Consider the following 12,448-nt stretch of genomic DNA (forward strand, 5'->3'; position numbering starts at 1 on the left):
TACATATATATATATATATACATGTTTAAATATATATGTATATATATAAATATATACATATATATATATATATACATGTTTAAATATATATGTATATATATATGTATATATATATATGTTTATATATATATATATATATATATATATATATATTTGTGTATATTAAGATAACAGTACCGATACGTTTCCACCTTCTCTCGATTTCCTTTACATAAAGTTACATTTAAGAAACATATGTCTCAAACAAATAAAAACTGGAAGTATAAAAAAAACACAATTATGTATTGGATGAATGTCCTTATAAAATTGCGTTTGGGAAAGATATTGCCGATGGAAATGCCAGTGTGAAACTTGAATTGGCCTGCAAATAATTTACATCCGTTTTCTTGTCATCAAAGGCAATAGTTTATGAGTGTTCCTCTTTTATCTTTCGATTTCTGTGTTACGCTTTATGTTAGTTGTGATGATGATGTCCAGCGAACTCTAATCCAATCGAAATGAAATGATGTGCTTTAAGATGTACCGATGTGATGACATTTGTGGAAAGATGTGTTTCGTATTTTGGGTCATCTTTTCATCGATGTGACTTCCAGGATCTCTACTTTCGAGCTCAATCAACAGTTTGAACAATGTACGTTAGGACTACATAAGATGAAACTTTTAATGAATCAATAAAAAACAGGCAATTCGGAGGCCTCAGACTCACCTCTGTTTCAGATATACGCACCAAACCGTACAAACTAGGGATAGCAATGTGAAGAAAACCGCAAATGAAATTGTCAGGTAAAACAGCCAACGTTTGAACTGATGGGTAGCGGCTGTAGATGAAAAACATGGAAAGAGTGTAAATTAAGTAAATGCACGGTAATGCAGAGAACAAGATATAAACATTGCGATCAAATTTAAAGCACGTCGTATTAAAGTCGAACTGTACAGGTGATTTTATGAGTGGTCTTCTCTTGTTCAATCATTATATCGGCACTTTCATTAACATTATGTTGATAAGATGTGGATAACTACGCCACGCAAAAAAGGAAGAAAATAAAGCTCTTGTTTGTCTCCATAGTTGTGTCCATTTCTGAAATTTGATTCATCGGATTTGTGATATAAACTGTGTAAGAAATGAGCTATTGTCATTCAGTGGACAGTGCTGTGGACAGTTAATCTTGGGGTACGATTTCCCTTGTTACCACAGCGTCATTCGAAAGCCACTTTGTATTAATTGCAATTGGTCCCTCGCAGAAAATTCAAAGCTGTAAGTCAACGCGCAAATACTCAAATTCGTGAAGAAGAGCTAGCTTCATGGATGGCAATTTGGTAGGGCTATGTTTAAATGCTGGCAAGATAGTGCTTGCCCATAATAACATTACGTAAGGAGAGATACCTTGTGCTTAAACATCGTCAGTGTAGTCATTGATAAAAAAAAGTACCTTCAGCTGCTTTGCAAGATGGGGGTGATGCGTTCCAAGATGGTTTGTTTGTCGAAGAACCATTGTCTGATGACGTCACACATAGCAATGTTGCACTGCCAGTAAGGGTGTAACCATCATCACAATCCAGGGTTACTATGGATCCAAGTCGTGTGATGTTTGAATTCCATTTTCCGTGTGGTACGTAACCAGGGTAACCACATTTCGACTCGTGACCTGGAGAGGATTGAATGAGTTCAGATCACAGTGGGTCCTGTGGATTAGTGCTTTGTGTATTAGTAAGTGTGAGGGCTCTGCAAGGCAGAATGTACTGCCCTTTCGAAACAAACAAACAAAGAGCCAAAGTGTTTTCATATGTTAAACGCCTGACATGAAAGGAAACACTGCTCGCTGCATGATGTACATGACTTTCACAATGTTTTTGATACATGGATGGTACTTCTTCTTCACATACGACAGCACACCATGACGATTAAGGTGTAGTTTGAAGAACACAGGTTTTTTAAATCAACTTTGATTAGACTCCGACGTCTTTAAGCGCTTATGACGACGACTAACTTGAAAGACCGCCATTTGATACATAAACAGTGGATGGTGAAAGAAGGGTCTACTGTACATGGTAGGCTCAGCTTGATTATAAGGGGAAAAAGACACACACATAGAGAGAACCCATATAGTTTTAAAACTTCAAAAAATGCATGAAATAAGCATACTATAAGTACTTGTATAAGTTTTGATATCTATTTTTCTATCTATCTGTCTATTTTTAAGTCAAATTTTAAGGGTTGACATTTGGTTGACACGGTGTTAATGATTCCACCAGTACACACGCCATCCTAAGATTATAGACTTTGTTTTCCACGTTATTGCTCCCATTTCAAGGTGTGTGTGTGTGTGTGTGTGTGTGTGTTTTCGAAATCAGTGGAAATGACAAAAATTTAGTCTCCTCTCATTCTTGTATTGTCAATCTTGGACTTTCAGTCACGAGAATTAATTTAATTCAAACAAAGGCAGCAGTGAGAGCCTCTGAAATAGGCGCGTTATCACATAAAGTACTAAGACCTTGGGATGATAATTCAAGTTATAAGTCTTGTGATTGTACGTTTATAAGTTCCTCAGTTTCTTGTCAGTGGCAACGTAAAATGTTTATTCTCGTAAAGAAAACGAAAGAATCCCTGCCAAGACAAAAAATGTACACGTACTATTATACGACAATTTTATATTGCGCATGAAAGTTCCTATACAACAGCAACAGTACTGGAGGATTTACTTTTGTCCGCTAGGCAAGATGGCGTTGATGTGTTCCAAATTGGTGGGGGTGTTGATGGATCATTGTCGGATGAGGTCATACAAAGCAATGTTGCACTTCCGTTAAGGACGTAGCCTTCATCACAATCGAGGTGTATTATTGATCCGAGCAGTGTGATGTTTGAATCCCATTTTCCGTTTGGTACATTTCCAGGGTGAGTACATTTCGGCTCATCACCTGGACGCAGTGAATAATGAATGCGGTTAAAAGATGTAGAAAGACAAGAAAAGTTTCCATGGTGTTGTTTTTCTTGTTGCTTTTGTTGTGTTTTTTCCCCTTCTGTGAAATGCGTATATCTATACAATCATGTGTGTAATCATATTTTGTTTTAAAGGGGATGGCTAGTAACTGATCAGTGGGAATCAGTGGGAATGCTGGGGGATGATTGTTCCAATCCTTGTGGGATTCATTTGAGAGTACTTTATATATCTATTGTTGTGTGAAAATTATTTGCTTCAGAATGATCTCATATTCAAGTAATGCAGTTTAATGCTTCCAGGTTAGCATGCCTGTACAGTGACGGTACATTAAACTGAACATTGCTTGAATACGAGACCCTTCTGAAGAAAATGATTTTCACACAACAATAGATGTATAATGCACTCTTAAATGAATCCCACAAGGATTGGAACAATCATCCCTCAGCATTCCCACTGATTCCCAGTGATCAGTTACTAGCCATCCCCTTTAAGATGTCGCGGAAGAAGGAAAGATTATGAGAGGGGAAGAGAACTTGTGTTTTAATCATATTTAGAGTACGAAAGTGTCTACCTGAACCAAGAAGTACAGAAATATTTAGTATAATTAACTTACATCACCTAGAATGTCAAGCTTAAAGAAGAATGAATGAATCACGTATTGATAATGAACTGTGACATATAAAAGAAAAGCTGCTTAAATGTTTCTGTTATTACAAGCGAGCTACTCAAAACTTCTTGTCCAATGTCATATCTACTTCATAAAAGAATAAATTTTGATTGTATTGAAGCAACATGTTCATAGGTGCTCATAGTGTGATTCACTTGTGACAGACATATTTAAATCTTAAATATCAGAATATCATTGCCGTTATATCTTCAATGAAGTTTTCATCGAGTATTCTTGGATGATGCGTCACGATTTTTTTTTTCTTTCGCACTATTCCGATATTAAAATAGAAATGGAAATAGTGTCCGTAGTAAATGACACCACATTATCAAAACTTAGTCCAAAATCGCTTTCTGCACTTGAGCTACATTTATGTTTATAGTAAACATCATCGATGTCTAGATTTTAGTTAATGTGAGTCTTGGACTCAACTTTTGGGTCATTTGGTCAATTTCAATAGAATCATGTCATGAAAGGCACTGAGATTTAAAGATGATATAAAGTTTTGGTACCTCAAAAGTTTCCCTGAGTTTCCTTGTCTTAGTTTTTTTTTTTTCCTGGTTAAAGTACCTTTCATATAACTAACACTGTGAGACTTACTCGCCCCAAAGTGCTCTCATGGCTTAGTAATCATGCAATAATAGTTTCGTACAATACGTGTATATTAATTGTCGCGGTACCGCGTCGAGTCAAACTAACAGCTCGTTCGAATTTTTCAGAGCCCGCTCTGCTCTGGTACGAAACCATTATTTCATGATTATTAAGACATGAGAGCACTTTGGGGCGAGTAAGTCTCACAGTGTTAGTTATACGAAAGGTACTTTAACCTGAAACACAAACTAAGACAAGGAAACTCAGGGAAACTTTTGAGGTACCAAAACTTTATATTGTCTTTAAAGTGATTGTTAGAACTTCAACCTTTCGATAGTATGCAGAGAAATTATGATGTACGTACTCATAAACAGAGCTAACAAGGCAAATCATCAGATGGAGATATATTTAAGGTTGAACATTTACCTTCATCTTCTAGGCACGATGGGATTGATGCGTTCCAAACTGGACCACCGTTGGACGACGTTTCACAAATCAAAGTTGTGTTGCCAGTAAGAATGTAACCTTCGTCACAATCCAAGGTTATCATGGAACCAATTCGTGTGATGTTTGAATCCCATTTTCCGTTTGGTACGTTACCAGGGTTACTACATTTCAACTCGTTACCTGGGAAGAAAAGGAGCATGAAGTTTTACGAGTCTTGGGGTTAGTCAAGAGTATAAGAACATGACTCTACAATGTTCTTTGTTGTTGTTGTTGTTGCTGTCATATTCATCTGCTCAAGTGGTGTGACTCCATGATAGTCAGGCATCATTTTATTTATCTTAGATGGGAGAGGAGAGAGCCGTGTGAAAGATGTTGTCTTACTTGTAATGTGAGGGCAAGAAACTACCCACTTGAAATGAAAAACAAAAATATTAACCAAGAAATCACAAAACAAGATGTATTTTCTCTGAAATTTATTTTGAATACCAAGACGAACAAATAAAGAAAACTTGTGATATGTCATGACGCGTACGAGTATACTTAAAAGTCTCATTAAAACGTATGTAAATGCAATAATATTTTAGGCAAACATTACTCACAAATGTCCGTATCTGATCGTGGATATTCATGACGAGGATCATAAATTAACCTGTGTCACCATTTAACAGAAGTAATACGTGAGAATAAAAACTAATCATTGTCGTTTTTCATAAATGCTTCATTGTATCAGTCAAAACCATTCATGTATAGCTACATCCATTAGTTTCTGTGTTACATGTTATGTTGTCCTAAAATGAATGAAATCTAAACGTACCAAACCATCCATTTCAAATTGTTCATCTGCAGTGACACAAGTCGCTCAAAATGTGGAATGCGTATCTTTATTTTTTTTTCTAATGTTGAATAATGTATCTGCTGCTTAGGTTTTATTATTGATTAAAAAGGATAAAACGGAACAAGAAGGAAAGTACCCTCAGACGTTGTTTCGACTCTCTGACAAGTTGGGACTGATGCATTCCATGCAGGTAGCTCGCTGTCAGTGGATTGCACACATTGCAATGTGGCACTGTCATTGATGACGTAACCATCATCGCAAGTAAGAGTTATTGAAGATCCCACTGAAGTTACGTTGGAGTTCCACTCCCCATGAGATACGTTACCAGGAAGATCGCAGAACATTCCAGCAGCTGATATGCAAGCGGCAAAATAAAGAAAGGAAGGACCCTGTCAATCACAGTAATTGCTTAGTCAAATGATGAACACTTACATGAAATATGAAAACATATCGTCTTTCACGGTCATGTTTTCTTTCGTTTTATGTGATGATGGCATTTCTAAATTGCTCAAAGGGCGAAAAGCCAGTAAATGCCCCCACAACTTAACTGAAGATCTCTTCCACATATCAACTTGTTCATTTGGTCAATACTTTTCTGGTCCTGAGTGTTTTTATAGTCTTTATAATTCCATTTGAGGAGAGTTTTGTCGGGAGGCATCCATAGCGTGAGAAAAGAGGGCACAGTGACTTCCTGATTTCGAGCTGCTATACGTTGCTGAGGTTGCCTAGAATTTGATATAAACATGCTCACCTTTATCTATTGTTTCTGAGCTGTGCAAGGTAGCACCTCTCTGCATTCAAAATGAGAGCGCCATGTGTTTAGTGAGTGCAGTTTAAAAGAAATTGAATATGAGACTGGGAACAAAAGACGTACTGTCCACTTCTCTGCAAGATGGTACAGACGAGTTCCAAACCGGGAAGTAAGTCGACTGTCCAAACAGTGCCACACATTGAAGTGTGGCGTTGCCGTTGACGACGTAACCTTCCTCACAGGTCAGGTTTACAATGGAACCAAACCACGTGACATTGGAATCCCATTGTCCGTGTGAGACGTCGTCAAGTTGGTCGCAAAAACCATAGGAAACTACATAGTAGGCAACCAGAAATGAGCAAAACATGTATGAATAAGTTATGAGGCACAAAAACATGTTTTGAATCACCATTACGCAAGCTATTAGGGCTATATCACACGCAGCTACACAAAGTTTCTGCAGCCAGATCATTTGATTCACTATATCCCGAGTGGTTCCCAACTGACGTTTTCTCTTATTCTTTTCTTCAATCTGTAGACGTATATCTCATTCATGTTCGGATGTGCACACTGTAAATTTTATTGTCTTGAACATAAAAAGAAATGACTGCATTTCATTTGTAATATATATTCGATGCAGGAAATTCCTCATCAATTCATTTGAATCGATCTGAATTGAAATTAATTGAATTGAATTGAGTTGAATTGAATTGAACTGAATTGAATTGAATTGAACTGAATTGAATTGAATTGAATTGAAAAACGTAAAGAGAAAACATGAAGGGATCTAATTTGGAAGCAAAAAAAATAATTCAAAACACAACATCCCTTAAATTATTCAAAAAACGCACTTTACCCACCCCCCCCCCAAAAAAAAAAGAAAGAGAAAGATAGATCGATTTGATTTCAATGATTGATATTTGTTATATAATTTCTTAGAAGATTCCACTTACCACTTTGATGAATATCGATACGTATGCGATTTTGTGAGGTGATGAGAAAATAATGGCATAACTTTATACTTTGTATTGTGTTTGTTTAATCTGAGGTCACAATATTAAATTTACCAAAATGATGGAAAATTATGACCATTATGTAAAATGTGAACATATGCTTGCAAAATATACATTGTTCACAGAAAAAGCAGTTAAAATTACCATTAAACGCATAACACACAGCAGATTTGAATTCCAGTTCAGCTCTATCAGGACACGACCACTCGTGAAGGTTGGTTTCTGAAGAGGATATGCTGGCAAATGACTTTGATGGGACGCACACGCACGCGCCTCGATGTAGAACAGCTACGTCAGCAAATTGTCTTTGTTCTCGGCACATGAAGACACATTCCAGATCGTGCTCTACGGTATGTCTGAGGAAACTCCGACTTAGAGTATTCACTTGCGAACTCGACATTTTCTTGTAACATCCGAGATAACCAGGGACTGAGGGGAGAAGACCGTAGTCAATTAAGAATAATTTTCCCTCAAAGTATTCTTCAAAATTTGTGCTTAAAGGTACGATTTACTATTGGGAGCAGTGATCGTGGTGATTTAAAATGCTTTGGTTATCAAATTTGATGCATATGTGTAGGTCAGTTGTATCACAAAACATCCTATCATATAAAAGTTTCGCAATAAAGTCTAAAACATAAGGACATATCTTTTTTTTTGTCAGTAAACCCTAACTGTAGATGGTTTATTGCAGAAACAATTTTATTAATGCTATTGTTCACATGTTGTACATTTAACAATGCTTAACATTGATCAAATTGATTAACACTTTTACATTGGTTGTTTCTATCTGTAACTTACATTCTAAAACTATTTTGAAGCACTAACGCTGGGGTTTTGTTTCATCTGCAAATGGTAAATAATACTTATAACCAATTTGTTAAGCGTGTGTTTTCTTTTCGAGTTCTTTATTTGAGTGCGTAGTTTGGCTGGAAAGAAAGCCTCGTTTGTTTGGGTATTTTAGGCATATGTATGATTTCATAAATGAAGAGGTTATGGTAAACAAATATCTGCCGGTAAGGACATGATAGACATGTAATATTTCAGGTTTCAGGTTTGACTTTAAACAATGTCGAACTCATCAATGTCATGAAATCATTGAAAGTCTAAAAAAAATGCGACATATAATATACATATTTTTTTTAATGGGAACATTTTTTATAGTGCTCACTTGAGTTGGATATTCAACATCCTGGCAAGGTTTGTAAAGCTGTCAATAGAATACATTAATGATACAATCATGTAAGTATATGATTACAAAGCTCTTTACTTTTCTTCTGAGTTCTCATTAGTCAATGTCAGTATAACACTCGTATCATCATAGAAAATAGGTGTACTGCCTAAAACTCAGAGAGTTATGTATCCATACATTTACTTGTCCTCTTGCGATCAATTTTATTACAGTGTATGATAAAACAGCTATACTAGGGTACTGATTCCTTCCAATTTAAACTATGGCAAATGTAAACTTAAAATAACTAAATAACAGAATACGGAATGACTTAGAGAACTGTAGATGACTTGTTTTCTTACAAAGGGCTTACACTTCAGTCCCAAATGACTATCTAAGACCCCGTTTACAGTGTAGGGCTTGGCCGAGCCCGGCCTCAATTGCGGTACTTGGCCCCGATATTTTGTCCATATACAGTGGAGGGCTCGGTCCAGGCTGTTAATTCAAACTGATCAATATTTTGTAGTAGTGGCTCTCTGCTTGTAAACAAACACTAATATTGGGAGGGCGCCGGTGGCAATTTGGTACCGCATTTGGCCCAGTTTGCGTTTACAGTGAGAAAAGGCCATGGCCGAGACTACCTCCAGAGCTTGGCCAAATGCGCGGCCGATTTTGGTACCGCATATTGGCCTTTTGCGCGTTTACAGTAAAATGAAGGCCGGACTCGGCTGCGGCCGAGCCCATGTTTGCATGTCTGTGTGTTTGAGACTATGTGATACGTCCTCTAACTGGTTTACTAGAAGCTTTTTAATAGCGTACCGTTTCTGACTTCCAGCAGTATTGTATTTGAGATATAGATATCGGAGTTGCAATTGTGACCCTGCATTTTATAAGTACCAAAAAGTCGTCCATTATATGAAACAAGGACAGATTCTGAAAGAGCAGACTTAATGATTAAGAATTGCATAACTCCATTCAAAATTATTTCTAACATATTGAAATACCTGGAGTATACATGGAGTACACACACTAAGCAAAGGTATGTAATGAGAAGAGATGCTGAACAGAAATCTATAAGGGTCATAATCAACCCAGTGGAGCTCGGTGCGATGTGTGGGACACTAAACAGAATACACGTATATAACACTCCATCGCACTCACAATGATTGGATTATCGTCTTATGCTGATATTCATTAAGATCATTTTATTTATGCCTCTACCTTTTTTGCAATTCAGTATATAACATTTGCAAATCTTTTACTTTGGTTCAAAATTTATCAGTGCTTAAAGAGTTCTTAAGAGATGAAAAGAAACTCATACATAATCATTATTATTTGACAAAAGTTTTCCAGAAAATCTTGCATGAAACTCAAGTATCCGTATGTTCTTAAAGTCATGTTGAAGTTGAATTGTTCTTTCAGAAAACGATTGAAAGAGAGCAGCAAAGATTGATTAGGCTCATCTATTTGAGTCCTCATGTAAAATAGGGTCCTGCGCCATTTTGTTATTTTGTGATGCTGTGTTATAACTAATCAACCAAAGACGCACAGAATCTTTGAAGTTTTCAACACATTTTCTCACCTCGGCATTTTAAGTGCACGGCTCTCTCAGACAGACATTCGGTCCTTGTCCACGAGCAATTTACCATACTTCGCGAATCTGTGAGACGTATTAAAAAAAAAAAAACCCAACATGATGATTTTTTTTTTCACCACAGATCGCTCTTTGGCTTCACTTGTCATCTACCCTATCGAAAAAAAAGGAATGTGCTCTTTAATACACATATTCTATCAGACTGTTGTGAGAGTTAGACATGTGTGCTGATACATTCAAATCTGAGAAGAATGCAGATATTGTTATTAAGGGCATAACGATGATGAAAGGAGAGCATTAAAGTACATTTACATTGTAACATTTTAACGTTATAAATACCAATAACGTTATACCATCACATCTTTTTGCAGTTGTAGATACTTTTTTTAATTCAAAAATTCAAAATGTGGTAAAGCATAACGTTTGCTTATAAAAGAAAACACTGTTAATTTTATCAGTCATTTTCCCATTTGTTAGGACCTTATTTGATCTAATTAATCTAACTTGACCTAATTAAATTGAATACCTTATACCCATGTATTCGTGATTGGTGACCACGACATCATGAAGAAAATTTTTGCAGGACACTTTCCTGTAAAATGTATTTGTAATAATGAACAACAAAGAGTTTCTTGAAAGGTTCAAACTGCCCCGATAACTTTTGATAATTGCAAGTTCTATAGTGACCACATACGTTTTTACACCCATCATTATCCTCTGTAAGACTCGTAAACTGAGATAACCGAACACAGCTGGAGAAAAGTTTACTTACGCTCGGGACAACTTTCAGCCTTGATCCAACTTCGTGCGTTGAAATAAGAGGGCAACTTGGAACTAGAAATTTTCTGATATGAAGGAAAACCAAGGGCACCACAGATCGAATCAGCAACGTTTTCTGTAAAGTCATCACTGCAAAAAAAGCTGTCAGTAGCAGATCCCGAAACTACCAAACCTTCGAGAGGAGACTGCCCCCCGATGAGTTGCAGAGGAGGCAAGAGATGTGTACCTTAACAGAAGTGTATCACAAAAATAATAACAATAATTATACTCTTGAAAAACATATAATCTCTCTAAGTGAAATCTTTGTTACATAACATGAATCCTAATCGATGTTTATTCTTCAAACAACTTTAAGAATTCAACAATCAGAATTCAATCTTTGAAGCAATTTATTTCGAACTCTGCCGAGTATCAGTGTTTCATTAAGGTAATTTTTAACGAGTTTTTTGCATTTATTATTGTTCAAGATATTCTATAGAACATGAACATGACAAGGTAGTTTTCAGTTAACGGCCATGATTCAATTTGAAATCAAATCATTTAGTGTAGATCATGATGGTGCCTGTAATAACAAAATGGAACGTTTATTCATGACAGAAATGACAATTATTAGACGATTTGATTGTGTATCACACATGAAGAATGGAAGAAATTACCTGTTAAACACGTTGCGGTGATGTCTATTCTCACGGGATATATATATCTCCGGGTCGGATATATATAGTCTAAGTCTCAGCTTGTGGCCAAGTGAAAAGATAGGTGGAGATTTGCTGAAATTTTCAAGTTCAATCTCACTCTCTGTGGTAGATATTTCATCCTCTGTAGTAACCTTTATGTACTCGTTGTTGATAGACTGCAGCCATACAACCATCCTTTGACCCTCTGGTGCTTGTATTTCCCACCTGTCGGCAACTACTCGTATCACGCTATCTGCCTGGATCTCAAGGGTAGTGTGTCCCATCGAACAGTCGAGAGTTTGACCTGAAATCAGTGGCGACCATCAGTGAAATAGATATAGACACATTTGTTCCTACGATATTTAATACTAAGTATAATTAAAGTATCATTCATTATACTATTTCAGTAACGTGCCAAAAGAGGGTAGGCATATACGTTTTGACAGATTTATTCTTTATAGAACAACGCGGCATGGTGCTTCGCGAAAGACGGCAGTTTCCAGTATTTTACAATCACGTGAATTGCTTAATAGACTGCAACATAGTCTAATGGATACATAACATTCTTTTCCCTTTCAATCTTTGCAACTTTCTTGTCTGACTCATGTTTCAGAGCTGGTATTTTAAAAGTGGTTTACCCAAATGACATCCGTTAGGATTCTTTTCGTTGAACTTGCGCGGATTTACAACAACTAGAACAGAATATCTAGATAAATGTGTAACCCTCCTTATACATGATTAATCTGTAAACTTAACAACCGCTTGTTCAGCACCGGGTTATTTGGTGGCATTGTTATCGTTCTGATGAATTTGCGCATAAAACTGTATGTCTATGATAATACGTGAAGCTAGAAATTATCAAACTTCCCGTATGTCAGCACTGCCATCAATACCAATATCATTAAAGAAAGAAATATATATAAACATATATAGAAACATAGTATATGCGTATACATATTTTTTTCAGGATAATTGTTGGGGGTTCA

General features: G+C 36.3%; 1 long non-coding RNA gene across 1 annotated transcript; it reads right to left on the reverse strand.

The window, feature by feature from the left end:
• Positions 1-6,020: 6,020 nt before the first annotated feature.
• Positions 6,021-11,760, reverse strand: LOC139734130 (uncharacterized). Its single transcript, XR_011711141.1, has 5 exons — positions 11,442-11,760; positions 10,778-11,011; positions 9,994-10,071; positions 7,388-7,672; positions 6,021-6,563 (listed from the first exon to the last, which is right to left on the reverse strand). It is a non-coding gene; the product is annotated as an uncharacterized lncRNA (long non-coding RNA).
• Positions 11,761-12,448: the final 688 nt, after the last annotated feature.

This window comes from Diadema antillarum, unplaced genomic scaffold (assembly GCF_040938485.1).
Source record: "Diadema antillarum isolate AM-2024a unplaced genomic scaffold, OU_Dant_1.0 seq00000512_RagTag, whole genome shotgun sequence".
NCBI lineage: Eukaryota > Metazoa > Echinodermata > Echinoidea > Diadematoida > Diadematidae > Diadema > Diadema antillarum.